This window comes from Nannospalax galili, unplaced genomic scaffold (assembly GCF_000622305.1).
Source record: "Nannospalax galili isolate Female #2095 unplaced genomic scaffold, S.galili_v1.0 scaffold458, whole genome shotgun sequence".
NCBI classification, from domain to species: Eukaryota; Metazoa; Chordata; class Mammalia; order Rodentia; family Spalacidae; genus Nannospalax; species Nannospalax galili.
Window position 1 is genome coordinate 425,256 of NW_008341263.1, and position 5,977 is coordinate 431,232.

At 40.9% G+C, this 5,977-nt stretch overlaps 1 pseudogene; it reads left to right on the forward strand.

Annotated features, from left to right (window-relative positions):
* The first annotated feature begins 2,711 nt into the window (after positions 1-2,711).
* On the forward strand, positions 2,712-2,812 carry LOC115071003 (annotated as a pseudogene).
* The last annotated feature ends 3,165 nt before the right edge of the window (positions 2,813-5,977 follow it).

The window sequence follows — 5,977 nt, forward strand, 5'->3', positions numbered from 1 at the left end:
GAAGGGCATAGTTACAGGAAGTGGGTGTATCTCCCTGCATCAGCCCCAACCTTTGTTGCTCTCTTTATTTCCTAGCTGCTGTGGAGTGAGCAGCTTGGCTCCACACGTGCTCAGTCTCAACACATACCTACAGCTATAGGGCCAAGAGGCCATGGACTGAAAGCGGTGAAGCTCTCATCCAAGAGGTGACTTGTCTCCCTTAGTTGATTCTGGGTATTGTGTTAGAGCCCTGAAGTAGTACAATTGACAGTGATTTTCCAACTTTGTGCTGGTAATATCTCCTGTTAAGAATGGTTACAAGTCTGAGAGAAGGAGACAAGGGGGGAGGATACAGGAAGGTGGGCAGGGGGGGACCGGGATGTAAAGGACAGAGAACAGGTAGTGGATCTTAAGCTACACAAATGTGTTCAAATGGCATAACTGTGAAATAATACTCTAAAGATGTATCCATCACTGATTAAACCAAGGTGCAGAAAAACACTTTCAACACAAATGACCAAATTTCCTTTCCTCTGTGACCAGTACCAGAAGTCCATTCTGTACATGCAATAAAATATTCTAACTTATCTGGTACAGGGACAAAAATTCAATTTGGTCGCTCATTGTCCTTAAAAATAAAATTTAACATCTATAAATAGAATGAGAAACCCCGGGTGACTGTGTTGGAAGATACCATGCATTATTTATTTGCAGAATTTTAGATGATTAAAACAATATTTCAGGCCACTGTGAAATTATCTCAGAATTTGATATTAAACCGGAAACATCATTGTTTAATAAAAAACCATGATGCTTTTGAAAACCTCCACAAGAAGCTACTAGGTCTTGTTCCTGGAGATAAACATTACAGCACAGACAGGAACTCGTGTACTTAATAGCATCTGACTTTTGTCGTCCTTGAGGTTGAAACAGTGTCTTGGCTCAGTTTGGGTTTAATTTGACTTGTGGCATTTCCTCACTCATGCCAGAAATCTTGAGAAACTTATAACCACCTGTATTACTGTCCATGGTTTTCAGTTAGCTCCCGAGATTCAGGTAACTAGCTATATAGAGAGGAAAAAAGCACTGGGTACTGTGTGTTCCTAAAATACTATACAGTTATTAAACTTTAATTCTTTAATGCAAAGGGAAAACAAAATTTAGTAAGAGTTCGCCTGCAAAACTCTTTAGCATGAAAACAGAGTAGAAAGAAAACGAGAGCTGGGGCTGGTGGGGTGGCTCAGCACGTAGTCATTGCCAGGCAAGCCTCACGGCTTCACTCTGGGGCCCAGAGGAGAGGTCTGACACTTTAAAGTTGTCCTATGGCCCCCTTGTGTATTCTGCGGCACAGACACACCACCCACATACACACACAAAAATAAAATAACTTTTTAAAGCCTATACCAGGCATGTAGTACATCTCTAATCTCAGCAGTAAAAAAGCTTAACGGGAAGACGGCCTCAAGTTTGAGGCCAGCTACAGGTGCACAACGAGGCTGTCTGAGCCTGTCTCAAACCACTTAAAAGCTAAATAGAGAAACACATACATCAATTATGATGTCCACTAAACAGCAATGAATTAAAGTATGTCCCTTGGAAGGTACCACTATGTCTCAGATCTCAGCAGAAAACTATCTTGCAGCAGAAGGCAGTTACACAGACTCACGACCGGTCAGCATGCAGACAATGAGAAACTATGGAGCCCTCGACCTGACATGGGACACGTCCATCTTACTCTCTCTTCTTGAGGCCTAGGAATCACTGTGGAAGAAGGGGAAGAAAGATTTTAAGGGATACAGTTAGGGAGCTGAAGAGTTGCCTCAGTGGTTAAGAGTACTGGCTGCTCTTACAGAGGACCTGGGTTCGATTCGCAGCACCCACATGGCGGCTAACAACCGTCCTAACTTCAGTTCCAGGTGATCTGACATCCCTCCTCTGACCTCTGTGGACATTGCAGGACATGGGTGCACTTAAACACATGCACACAATACACATAAAAAATAAAAATAAATAAAATATTTAAAAAGGCAGCAGTTTTGTTTTTTTTTTTTAAAAAAAAAGAGGGACAGAGAAACGAGGCAAACAGGAGGAAACTGTGTTATCTGAACAGCACGGGGCAGTTGTGCACATAAACACACAGCACAAGGTGCAGTGTTCCCTGGAATGCCACAAGCCCAAGAGCAAGAAACCACAGCATGGAGGAGGAGGTGAGAAGCCTCAAGCGGTAAGTGAGTGTCTGTGGGCAGTGGCTAGCAGCCAGTAAAGGGACACTCAGTTTTCTATTCTGACATGTTGTCTCGACTCCAAGGGATAGACCCACACCCAAGAGCATTCTGGAAACACAGATTAGACTCAATAGGCCATTAAGAAAAACAAAGAAAATACTAATAGAGAACATGAAGTAGACAGATAGTAAAGTGGGGGTAGGAGAAATGGGAAGGGGCCTATGTACGATCAAACACTGCATGAATTTAGCAAATCGATAAAAATATTAACAAAGAAAACCGGGACGTATATGTTAACCACAATTCTATAGAAAGAATAATTTTAAAAATGCCATGAGTAGTTAGAAGGAATGTACTTGCAACTATAAACTATAAAAGAATTAATAATCGAAGGGTATGTGGAAAAGCATTAGAGAATTCAGATTGCACAATACCACATTAGGTGATCCAATTAGACTTAAAAATCGCTAGCTTCACACTATTTAAAAATCAAAATTAACATGATTTGTGCTTGCCTCGGCAGCACGTATACTAAAATTGGAACGACAAGATCAGCATGGCCCCTGCGCAAGAGCAACAAGCAAATTCATGAAGCGTCCCGTTAAAAAAAGTGACTCCCACGTTGAGATAAGTCATTAAAGAAAACACATTATTTTTTTCTTTAACCGATAGGTTCACAGAGAGGAAAAGCTGATAGTAATAATGAGATAAACATATAAGTAGGGCGAGTGTAATAGCTCACACACTAACGCACTTGCTGTGCAAGCATGCAGACCTGAATCGAGGTATGGTAGTGGCCTCTTCTAAGCCCAGTGCTGCAGAGGGGGAGACAGGGGGATCCCAGTGTTTCACTGGCCAGTCAAAGCAGCTCCCAGAGTATCAGTCCAATGACTGTCCTGTCCTCAGAAAACGAGGTGAACAACTTGTAAAAAACAACAATCAAGGTTGCCTGTTGGCCTACAGACATGGATACACACCTACCTATGTAGGAACACATATCACACATTTACATACATATGCAATAATACAAGAAATTGATTTGCGGTGGAAAAAATGTCTTGAATGTGAACAAGATGCAGAAATTAAAGATTTGAATTAAAATAAAAATTCAAATTCATGTGGAAAAAGACATGGTTAAAAAAACACATTTTGTGCAAGAAAACAGTATCATGGGATATATATGAAAAGTGTCATAAAGATGAGATAATATTATTTATTTCAATCACATGAATAGTTAGAATATCTGTAGTATCAATAGTATGAGCAACGGATGACATACGTTGCCGTGGACCGTGCTGTGTGTATTAGTTACTTTTCTGTTGCCAAGATAAACATCATGACTAATGCAACTTATAGAAGAAAGCGTTTACTTGGTTTTCAGTTCAAGAAGGATAAGAGTCCATCATGGCTCAGGAGGCAAGGCCAGAAGGAGTGGGACCAGAAAGCTGAGAGCTCACATCTTCAAGCAGGCAATGGAAGTAGAGAGAGAAACAGGCTACAGGACAAAACTTAGGAACTCTCAAAGCCTCCCCCAGAGACATGCTTCCCCCTCAAGGCTGTATGTCCTAGACCCCACGGTCAGTGCCATCAGCTTGAGCCAAGTGTTCAAGTACTTGGGAGTCTATGGGGAACATTCAGAGCACCACCCTGTGTTAAAAATTCCATTTCATGCACTGTCATAAGGAAGGCAATACTGTGCATTGAGATTTCTGGGAATACAGAATTTTTAGCTAATGGAGACTACAGATGCCTTTTGGTGTAATTAGAAATGGAAATGCCAGAGAGAAGTGGAGGAAATGAGAAATATTAATATGTCTTGGAGACTGAAAACCATAATTTTTTCAAACATCTGAGAAAGCACAAAAAAACAACCATTTCAAATTTGACCCCCGTGCGCGTTGCTTTGCTTGGTGTGTGTTAAAAGAGAATGGAAAATAGGCAAGTGTTTGAAATTTGGAAAAATGAATTCTGTGTACAGAAGACACGGAAATACTTTTAAAAAGCACAAAATACTCAAAAACACAGGAACATAGTGTTATAGCTTGAATTCCATATTTACCTGAGCTCCAAGGATGGAACTCAAATTGTCAGGTTTGTGTTCCAAGAGCTTTTACTCATTGTGCCATCTTACTAGCCCTGCTGTAAAGACTTTGGTTATGCTTTCCTCAAATAAAATTTCTGAGCTGAAACCAATTATATCTATGAACACAATTCAGCAAGGCAGGTGAAAGTTAATAACACAGAACTCCCTACAGATCAGAAGAGAAAGAAAGAATTATTCAATAAACAATACCAACACAATTAGTTAGCAATTGGGTACAATAAACATATTTAGAGTTTTATATCACAAATGCTAATTTTAATATTGACTACTTTAGACAATTTAATTAAACCTTATGAGGAGGGGGCAGATTGTAAGAGCCAGAGGCGGTCAATGCATATGAGGAAACAGTGTTGTGTGGACACAACATTGCACATATAAACCTATAGCACTGGCAAAATGTACAAGACGTGTAAGTCCAAGACAGACAAAAATCCAGCAAGGATGGGGGATGTGGGTAAGAGGCTCCAGCCTATCAGAGGAACTATTAATAGGCAATTCATTGCTGCTGGGAGGGAGAGTCCGTTTTCTTTAAAGGTGATTGGTTGACGAGACTACAATAGATGAACCCACACCCAGGAGCAATTACAACACAAATTGGACTCTATAGCCTTAAAACAAAGGGGAAGGAAGGACAGAGGGAGGGAGGGAGGAAGGGAGGGAGGGGGGAGGAAGGAAGGAAAGAAGGAAGGAAGGGAGGAAAGAAGGGAGGAAGGGAAGGAAAAAATAGGGTCTGGAGAAATGGCTCAGTGGTTAAGAACACTTTTTGTTCTTCCAGAGGACCCAGTTTCAATTCCCAGCACCCACATAGTGGATAACAGTCATCTATAATTCTAGTTCCAGGGTATTCGATGCCCTCTTCTGGCCTCCATGGGCACTGCACACATGGTGCATTTACATTTATGCAGGGAAACACTCATACACATAAAATAAAAATAAATGAAACTTTGAAGAAGAAAAAATTAGACGAAATGACGAAAAGCAATCGAGGAGGAAGAATGGGGGGGGTTGAAAAGGATCAAATACATTGTGCGAAATGCTCATGGAATCAATAAAAATAGTTTTAAAAATGAAAATTTTGAAAAGGAAGAAAACCTCCAGATGAGGCATTTCTCCAAATCTAACTACTGGAAGAAGAGATCCAGTCTCTGTCACAATAATGTATACACATACACATTTGTGGGCACACACATGTTTCAGAAAGTTCTGAAGGGCATTTTTCTCTTCAAGCCTTGCCACCTTGACCCAGCAGTCCCTTCAACTAAGCTGAATGTGTTCAAAGCAAAAGAATACAGTCAAGCAGGGAAATGTTTCAGCACTATTTACACTGGTGAAGAAACAGACTCAACCTGCCACCAGGCTTGATGATCTGCCTTTGATTCCCAGGACACGCATGGTGGAAGGGCTGAACTGACTCTAAAATTCATCATGTGACTTCCATACATAGACTCAACGTGCCACCAGGCTTGATGATCTGCCTTTGATTCCCAGGACACTCATGGTGGAAGGGCTGAACTGACTCTAAAATTCATCATGTGACTTCCATACATACTCCATGCAACTGTGCACATGTGTGAGGGAGTGCACGGACTCATGCATGTACAAACACACACAACACTAAATAAATAAACATAAAGAAAGAAAAAGAAATGAAGTCAACTGAAATGTTCAA